Here is a 9,851-nt window from a genome sequence, read left to right as displayed (position 1 = left end):
TTGACTTTATTACCCTTTGATATAAAATTGATATTTTAATTGCCTTAAATGCCCTTGGATTAAACCTAAACCCAAACTCAAACCTTTATTCCTTTCTCTTTGTATATATATATACATACACTACATAATCGCCGCCGCTGCCAAAACCCGCCTAATCCCAGCCCATTACCAATTGCCACCATCACCACCACCCACACAATCCCAATCATCAATTGCCGCCACCACCCGCACAATCATTGCCTCTCAAACCCACCACCAATCCACGGCTTCTCCCTTAAACCCAGATTTTGCACAGCCCCTTTCTCCTTATATATTTATATATACACACATAGATTACAAACTTTGAATAGTTGAACTGAACACGTCTAAGCAACATCTCTCTTGTGTTGGGAGTTTATTTTATTCGTAAATTTGATTCGATTTGATTGGGCTCTTGTGTTTGGGTTTATTTTTTAATCTATCCGATCAATATCCGGCTCGGCTGACGACCACTGCACTTGCTGAGCCGGTGTTGGTGGTGGTGTTGTAATGTGTATAATATATATGGCTCCGGCTCCTCTTAGTTAAAAACCCTCTCAGAGTATCTATGATTATTCCATCCAACGGTTGAAAGAATTGCCATATCATCATCATCTGTCCTTTCTTTGGTCTCTTTCTTCCTCTTCTTATCGTTCCCAACCACAGCCGCCACTAATTCCACCAAACTACCCCCAACAATATTCTTCTTAAGGAGACCACTGAGTGCCTCAAACAACTGGACTTATTCCGCGGGGAAAAAGGACCTTTGGAATCGGAGCTAACATGGTCTGAAACAAAAAAGAGGTCTTGCAGGGCTAGTTGACTCAGTTGTAGGACAATATAGCACGATTGGAGTTGTAGAGGAACTTGGTTTCTGAATTTGTTTATGTGCATGTCAATCAACAGGTTGAAGTGATTGCGGAGGAAAGAAATGGGTTTGTGAGAGAAAGAGCAGAGATTGAGGGGAGATTGCAGAAACTAGAGAGAGAAATGAGGGAAGTTATGAGGGAAAAGAGTGAGATTGAGAAGGGGAAGAGAGAGAGAGTCTGAAATTGGGTTGTTAGAGAAGAAATCAAGCGAGCTTCTTGTTGAAATTGAAAAAGAAAGAGATGTATCCAAACATTTGTGTCAAGAGTGGGATGTGGTGAGGATTGAACTTGATGTTCAAATTGAGTAAACATATGGGTTGAAAGCAAAACTTGTTGAGACAATGAAGAGAGAGGAAAATTCAAGAAGAGTTTCAGAAACTGGAGAGAGAGTACAATGGCCTAATGGTGGAAAAAGAAGAGAGAGAAAGAAGGATTGAATCGATGACAAGGGACATATGCCTGTGTATGTATATATATGTGTGTGTGTGTGTGTGTGTGTGTGTTAGCAGATAGAGAGAGAAAGGCGTAGATTGTGTGATAGGAAGAGAGAGATGAGAAAAAATGAATAAAGGGCTCTTGTGTCATTTTGCAAGATATTTTGTAATATATCTGAATTTAATATGGAAAGGGTAATTTTGTCTTTTCATATGATTTAAGGTTTTGTTTGGATGGAATTTGAGAAAAATGGATGTCATTGTCCAAAAAAATGAATAACTTTCGTGTCTTTTTACAAACCTCAGGAAGTGTGACTGTACTTTACTTAATATATTTTTAAACGATCTTGCCTAATCGTTTGTCATTCCCCCCCCCCCCCCCCCCCTAAAGCTAAAAAAATTCTAAATTAGCCTAGTCTATGAATAGTTGGGATGGTCTTAAATCAGCCTAGTCTATGAATAGTTGGGCTGGTCTTAAGCCCAGACAGTTTTCTTGGGCCAAACCTAGACGAATATAACAGGCTTGCTTGACCTCTCAAATCTGAATTCTTTGAAGCCCAACCCAAACACATATGTATTTCATTGCCCAATATAAATCTCATTCATATAAGTTGTTAAATCATATTGCTCAAAATTTCAACCGAAAAAAACAGACTATCTTCTTCCAGTCTCCATATGATCTTTAGCGGCATTGAGGAATATCCGAAACCAAACCCTTGAATCCAACTGCCTGTCTTCTTCTTGGTGCTTATACTTGCTCTGGTGATATAGGTTAACGTTTATTATTCACTTTGCGAGTGATACTCCCATAATGCACACCAGGTATTTGATATTTTGTTTACTCCCATAATGTGTATTTATCTTTATGTTCTATCAATATAGACTTCCAAAATTAGGAAACATTTCTTTGGCCTTATGATATCTGCTTCTATTTTTAGAATGATTACTACCAGTATAGGGTTCTCTGTAATGTCCCTTGTCGGGTGAATTATGCTCTTGTTTTACAACATTTTCGAGTGAGTCCATAGGTTTGAATTCTTGAACACTTGATACACACATACATGCACATATTTGCAAAGGGTCCTTCATGAATTCATTCTTCTCATTTTGTGAGTATATTTAGATTTTAGACCCACTAAAATATTTATGTGGATTCATATATATAAATAAATATATACATGTATATGTATATGTATATGTATGTGTATATTTATTGTTAGTTGTTAGCGCATTATAAGCTCATGAGTCTGGTGAGAGCACTTCTTTGGCTACAGTTTGAGGGTTTGGTTCCATTTTTGTGTTTGCCTTGATTTCCTTTTTTGTTTTTGCGTCTGTTGGTTAATTAAATGCCTTATTTTTGTTCCTTATTTTGTTTGCAAGTGTATTCAGGTTCTTTTTAATTGTAGTTAAGCTCGCATTTATAGCTAACTTATCTTTGACTTTATGCTTTGTACAAAAAAAAAAAAAAAAACTGTGAGCAACAGTTAATTGCACTTCTCTGTGCTCGGTTGAATCCAGTGACCGTATCTTTATGCGAACGTACATAGTGAATTTGAAAAAATTAAAATTTTGAATGCTTATGGACAATAATTAATTGTGTTCGCGATGTGTTCGGGTTTTTCTTCATAGTTTGAAACTTTGGAGCTTTTTTTTTATTTTTGTCCTAGTTGAAACTTTGGAGCTTACCAATAGAAGATTCATGCTTGATTAGACGGGGGATTTGACTGAAAGAGGGAGAAACAGAGATTATTACCTGCTTAGTTCTGTAACAGAAGTAATAGTATGCGGTACCCATAATCATCGGTCACTAGAGAAGCAGAGGTGTTCACTTTTCTAACCATTATATAAGCCATATGGCCTGCAAAAGGTGCCTATGTACCTCAGAGGATTCTTCCGTACAAGAAACTTATATAACTGCCTAGCCCTGCCAACTCACTTATTCACGAGAAATTCATATGGTAATAAAGTCTTTCTTTACCTTCAGCGAGCAAGACTCATAAATTCAATTTGACTTAGTATATGGTCCAACACTCAAAGGTCACTCATCCCTCTTTTAAATGATCCCACTCTAGACTCCTTTATAGTCACCAATGCACTTCGATTTGCTCCCTCCCATGATTCTGCTCTCTTCCTCGTTGATACCCTGAAAACTGTTCCACAATTCTCGCATAATCAAAATACACTTTACACTCTGGCCAAAATCCTAGCCAAGTCTAAACAAACTGCAAAACTCAAAGCCCTAATTAATGGCATTAATTCTGGCAAGTTCAAAAATGTTGCACGCATTAGCTTTATGGACCGGATGCACTGGTATGCTACTACTGGAGACCGTGATGCGGTTCTTCATGTCCGGGATGAGTGTTGAGCCTTGCAGAGGCGTCCATGTACCGAGTCTTATAATATTGTCACGATGGTCTATGCACAAATGGGAAAGAAGCTGTAAATATTTTTTATAGGATGATTGATGAAGGGGCGCTTCCTAATTTTAGAAGATACACAATTATGATTGAGCACCTTGTGAATTCTGGAAAATTGGATTCAGCATTCAAGATTTTTGGTACACTGCCCTTGATGAAGATCAAGCGCACTCTAAGACAGTTTTCACTTTTGGTGGAAGCATTAACTACTACTGAGCGGTTTGATGTGGTCAAGACTTTACTTAATGAAATGGAGATTGATTGAATATTACCCAGTCAAGCTATGCAGTCGGCGTTGCAATACATGCAGGAAGCAGGGTTTGTTGAGGAGACAGATGAATTTATCAAGGAAATGTTACGAGATGAGAGGATTAAAAATTTAGGCTTTTCTGTGGATGACGATGATGAAGTTACTGAGCACACTATTGATGATGTTAATGTGGATGCAGTTCAGTTAAAACCGCGGTTGGACCCCGCTGCTTTGGCAAGTGCCTTGCATGATTGGAGACCTGAAGAGATGTCAGCACTGAAGGATGCAAATTTTGTCTGGACAACTCGGTTGGTCTGCAAGGTGATAAGGAATTTCAATTAAGCTGAAACAGTGTGGCAGTTTTTCCGTTGGGTAGCTTATCAGCCAGGTTTCACTCATGATGTTTACACAGTATCAAGAACGATTGCCAAGTTAGCACGCCATCAGCGTGTTGACCTAGTTGATCAACTGATGTCTAAGATTAAAAGGGAGGGGATTAGATTGTCATGCAGTACAATCAGGTTGATTATTGACTTTTATGGTCTTTCCAGCAGTGGTGACGCCGCTCTAAAGGTCTTCCGTGATGTCATATCACTCTGCGGTCCCGTATCAAAAAATGGTCTGTTTCTTTTATATTCATCTCTCTTGCGAACACTAGCCAAGTGTAAGATGAATTCTGGCATACTTGACGAGATGATTTTGTGTGGGATTCTACCAGATATCCAAACATTTTCATTATTAATTTACCACTTTGCAAACCAGGTAGATATTAAAATGGTTCAGAGACTCTTTGGGATAGTTGGGCAGACTGGTGTGGAGCCTGATGCTTATATGTTTAAGATTCTTATTCGTGCATACTGCAAGTGCGATAGAGCTATTTTAGCATTGAGAGTTTTCGAAGATATGGGGAATGGCAATTTGATGGTTGATGTTTCCACAAAACAATTGCTTGTGAAGAGTCTCTGGAAGGCGGGCAGGCTAAGGGAGGCGACCATTGTGGAAGAGGGAACTGAGGATATAAATGTTCTTCCACTTGCATTGCCCGGTCATTTGTACACTGTAAGCTCTTCTGATCTCACTAGAGTTTATAATATTTATTCGAATAGCTTTACCACCACAAGATACTATACAATAAATGCAAAATATTTCAAACTGATACATACCGCAAAAAAAAAATGGCTAGCCCAGTGCTTACCGCTGTGCCAAGGCTCACCCTCAATCTTAAACATACATCCAACACTAATATTCCGAAGATAATGATTCTGATTTATGCACTTCCAATTGAATTCATTAGGGCTGAAACTACCTTAGTCATGCTTAGCCTGCTTGCTGGTTCTTTTGCCAATCAGCCTACACTTAATTTTACTATTTGCAGTGCAAGTTCAGCTTGATCTATGACATAACCAAGCGGGTGCCTTACTTGTAGGCAAGCATCTATGAGGTATCCAAGCTCAGCTTCTGCATTTCCTCCATCCATAATTGACAGTACTGCTTCTGACAGTAGTACATCTTCTCCGTCCTGCTTGAAAATGGCTTCTCATCCTGTAATCACCTCCAACAGAATAACCCCAAAGGCATAAGTATCGATCTTAGGTGTACCCTTCTGGCTTCTAAATACTCTGGTGCCATGTAACCTTTTGTCCCCGGAACAAACATTGCGAGCCCAAAATTTGCAATCTTGGCTCTTAGATCTCTATTGAGTTAGATATTGCCACTATTGATATCCTTGAGCACATAAGGAGGATCAGCAAAGTCATGAAGATAGTGAAGACCATTGGCAACATCCAGAGCAATTTGAATCCATTGATTCCAACTCTGTATTCCATAAACTCATAAATGAGGTAGAAAACTCTTTTGGTGGAGCCAATTTCCGTAAACTCATAAATGAGGTAGAAAACTCCTTGATACTCACAAGCACCATAGAGGCTGATCAGATTGAAGTGGTTAATCTTTGTAAGAATATTCACCTCTTTAGATACATCTACACATCGTTTTAGTGGCAACAACTGTCCCTCGAAGAACCCCACGGTAAACAGATTCACTAAGCCTGTTCTGGGGGCTAAATTTTTCAGTAGCCGCCTCTAGCTCTTCGAAGTCATAAACTTCCAAACCTTGATCGACACTGCCAATGTGAGCTGGAAGCTTTTCTGGGAGTACCCATTTCCTTTTCCCCTCTTTATGCTTCCTCATTATGCTTCTCTTGCGATGCAAATGTACCAAAAGTAGAATAAAACAGACAACCATCAATGAAATTCTGGTTCCTATTCCAATCCCAATATAAAGTTTCTTCCACTTTCTGCTCTTTCGGTTAGTAGGAGTAATAGGAGGATACACAACTGGTGGATTAGTAACTATAGTTTGAAACCTCAGAGGTTCAGTTGGCAGTGGGATTAGAATGGTTGTAAAGGTATAAAGAGTTTGCAAGGGCAACACTTTTAGCACTTACATTAAATCTCTCACTAACCTTAGGAACACTATCTTTCCAAGTAACCAAGTAAGTCAGCAGAAATTTTGTGCCGTTTGCAAATAGATTGCTCGTGGGACAGGCACATCTGAGTGGTACTTGCAATTTCGAACCGGGAACTAAATGACTCTTATCATAAACATTTTCGCACATAAGTGAATCACAAGTAGACAGCCCCTGGTATGTGTTATTTGCAATTCTGAAATAGGTGTCCACCGTGCCATGAATGCTCTGAATAACATAAGAGGTGTTGGCCTGATAGTACTGACCTGAACAAGAACAGTTCACAGGATCAATCACCTCTTTTCCGGGAGGGAAGGGAGTGAGACTCGGGATATCATTGATGTGGCCAAGCTCCAATGGATCTGAATTTGTGAGCTTTGAAATGTTGGTCACTGAATCGTAAGGAGGTTGGGACCTTAAGATCAGAAAAGCTGGGCAGGACTTCTTTTCACCATTGCATGAATAAAGAAAAGCTGGAGAAGGGCCGGTTTCATCAGTGTTATTGCAGTGCATAACTAAGTTTTCTGAATACATTTGTTGGGCATTGAGGTAAAATGGTCACTCTTCTCTTGTTATATAGGGAAGCAATAGTTGTTTCCATTTCACCTAGAAATTGAGCAAACATAATTAACCAGAGCAGCCTATGACGAGAAGGAAAATGTTTTTTTAGTGCGATCCTTTGATGCGTTTAAGTGGACAGTTTACAGTTAAAAGAGTCGGTGTATACGTATCTCCACACTAACAAGAAATTGCTTTCCAGTTTTGTGTATTATTGATGTTGAACAGTTTCGTCCAATTTTTTTTTCTTTTTTTTTCTTTTTTTTTTTTTTTTGGCTTGGATTTAATAGTTTTTAGTAATTAAGTTTCTTTTTCGCTCTATATATACTATATATTAGCATGGCATTAAACAAGATTCATATTTATTGAAAAGGAAGTTGAAGTTTTTCACAAAGCCAAAAAAAAAAAAAAAAAAAAAAAAAAAAAAAAAAAAAAAAACCTATGTATTTCACCAATGTAAAAAGAAAAAAAAAATTTAAAAAAAGGAAAAAAGAAAGTGCTTAGCATATGTTATTCTAATATGTTATTCTAATATAGCGATCCTATATGACATTGCATAATAGTTGCTTCATTTGTTCACTCAAACACCCACGCATTTTCCCTGTGAACGGCCTCTTCTTCCTCAGGAGTGAAGTCATTCTTGATGTTAAAAGTTTGGCGGATCTCCTCTGGAGTCTTCCCTTTGATCATGTCTGCTACTGCTTGGCATGTCAGATCCAATAAGCTTTTGATGTTCAAATAATTTGCAGCCAAGATGAGACTGAAGAGAGTGGCTTGGTCGATTTTGACGAAGTTGGTGTCAAAAGTTTTGAGAGCATCTTTGGAAGTGTTGTCTTCGGACTTGGGAGTCTCGACGTGTTTCTTGCAATACTCGATGATCATGGACAAGATATTGCTACTTACGTTCGGCAAAGGAATGATGGAATCGGCACAATCATCTTCAATCATGTGCTTGATAGTTTGCGACTCCAACTATACGGCCTCTTCCACCTTGAATGTCTCGCCATCTGAACTTCTCAACACGATCTTCTTTGAAGACATAATTGTAAATCCCTAACCCTAGAGAGAGAGAGTTTGTGAGATATAAGGAGGGGAAAGGTTAGAACGTTCACGAATATCGAATATCAATTACCCCCTCCACTACATGTATTTATATATACACAACGGAACCTAAACCTAGCACCATACGGAAAGAATAAGTCTAACACAATTTGGACACTAACAGGATTATTAAAAAGGAAACCTAATACTGTAACACAACCGAAAAAACGTAATAGGAAATTTCAACAATTTAAAATATCTCAAATTTCAACTTTCTAAAATTGTACTCACCCTAAAAATTAAAATGGTAAGTCTCTTATGTGCAATTAAAAATTAGAAGTACTTGTGTATCTTTTTGTGAAAGTGAAAAATCGTTTAGTGAAGGATTAATATATTTTTTTGGGTAAATTACATTGACCTCCCTTGAAGTTCAGTCAAGCTACACTGACCTTCCTTCTTGTTTGACAAATTACACTGACCTCCCTTCAAATTTAAACCTTCATAACAGAGAGTACCTCTCCATTAACTACCGTCAAAGGTCAATGCCCAGTCAATGTTAGTAATTGCTGATGTAAGTTTAAAGTTATTAAAGTACCCTTTTAGTTATTATGCAGACAAATTTGACCTTACTTACTGAAGTAAAATTACTTAAAAACCCTCCATGGTTACCATTACATTGGAGCCTTTTGGGCTCTCTACAATTTACTAGAATCCATTGGAGCCACTGGTACAAGCTCTCTACACTCAACCTTTCAAAAAGAAAAATCTCTCTCCGCTAAGTAATTTTCATTGGATGATTCTTGTACTCCACTCTACATAATAAGCAATTGTCTTTTTTTTTTTTTCTTTTTTTTCTTTTTTCCTTCTTCTCTCTTTTAAATTCACCATTAAGTTACTTCATTCTTCATGTATTCCTTATTATGTAGAGTGGAGTATAAAAATCATCCAATATCAACGCCATGGGAAAATAAATTTTCTAAGTGTCTTGGTTTTGGACTTATTTTGTAACCAAATGCAATTGAATTAATTATAAATGGAAGGTGGAGAGGATTTACTACAACCAAACCTCCAATTATAAATAATTCAATTGATTATTTGGTGTGTTTGAGTTTGAGCACCAAATCTGGATTTTTGCCATACCCATTTGCTCTCTTTCTTACCCTATTTGGATTGCCTTCCTATACCCTCGTTGTTGTCACCAATCAAACCCAAATATATATACACCAAATCAAACAAATATATCCTCTCCTCTCAAATTGTTTCTCATTGAACAAATATATTTAAGTGTGTATATATATATATACATATCTCCTTCCAAATTGTTTCTCTTTGACATATGGATAATTTTGTCTTTTCAATATTCATCCTTTCGTAAATAAAATACAATAAATATAATGAGGACATATATGTAATTTCACTTGAACGGTTAACACCATCCACTTGACCCTATAATTGGGGAGGTTGGTGTAATTTGACAAACTAGAGCGGAGATCAGTGTATATTGACGAAACCTCAGGGGAGGTCAGTGTAATTTTTCTTTTTTTTTTTTTTTTTTTTGAAAGTTAGTGATGGAAAGTATTACCCTAAAATGTTACATAACTTATACCGAGGGTTCTCAAAACCTTTTTTTGTTTTTTTTTTCAGTGGCTTTTTAAAAATTTCAAGCAGACAAAAGGATTAATTAATTAGATTTCAGTAACTAATCCTAAACAAAATTGGTCTAAACTTTAGAGTTTAGAGTGATTACAAAATAAATAAAAGATAAATAAACCGAGTTTACAACTTATTTAGTTGGAA

The 9,851-nt window shown here is 37.3% G+C and overlaps 2 pseudogenes; one reads left to right on the top strand and one right to left on the bottom strand.

Annotated features, from left to right (window-relative positions):
- Positions 1-1,903: 1,903 nt before the first annotated feature.
- On the top strand, positions 1,904-7,447 carry LOC132266776 (pentatricopeptide repeat-containing protein At5g66631-like; annotated as a pseudogene).
- A 142-nt stretch (positions 7,448-7,589) lies between these two features.
- Positions 7,590-8,054, bottom strand: LOC132266777 (SKP1-like protein 1A; annotated as a pseudogene).
- Positions 8,055-9,851: the final 1,797 nt, after the last annotated feature.

The sequence above is a fragment of the Cornus florida genome, unplaced genomic scaffold (assembly GCF_030987335.1).
Source record: "Cornus florida cultivar Cherokee Brave unplaced genomic scaffold, ASM3098733v1 CherokeeBrave_3.0.0_Hap2_Chr07, whole genome shotgun sequence".
In the NCBI taxonomy this organism is placed as follows: Eukaryota; Viridiplantae; Streptophyta; class Magnoliopsida; order Cornales; family Cornaceae; genus Cornus; species Cornus florida.
Note: the sequence above shows the minus strand (reverse complement) of the source record. Positions and strands in the feature narration are given on the sequence as shown.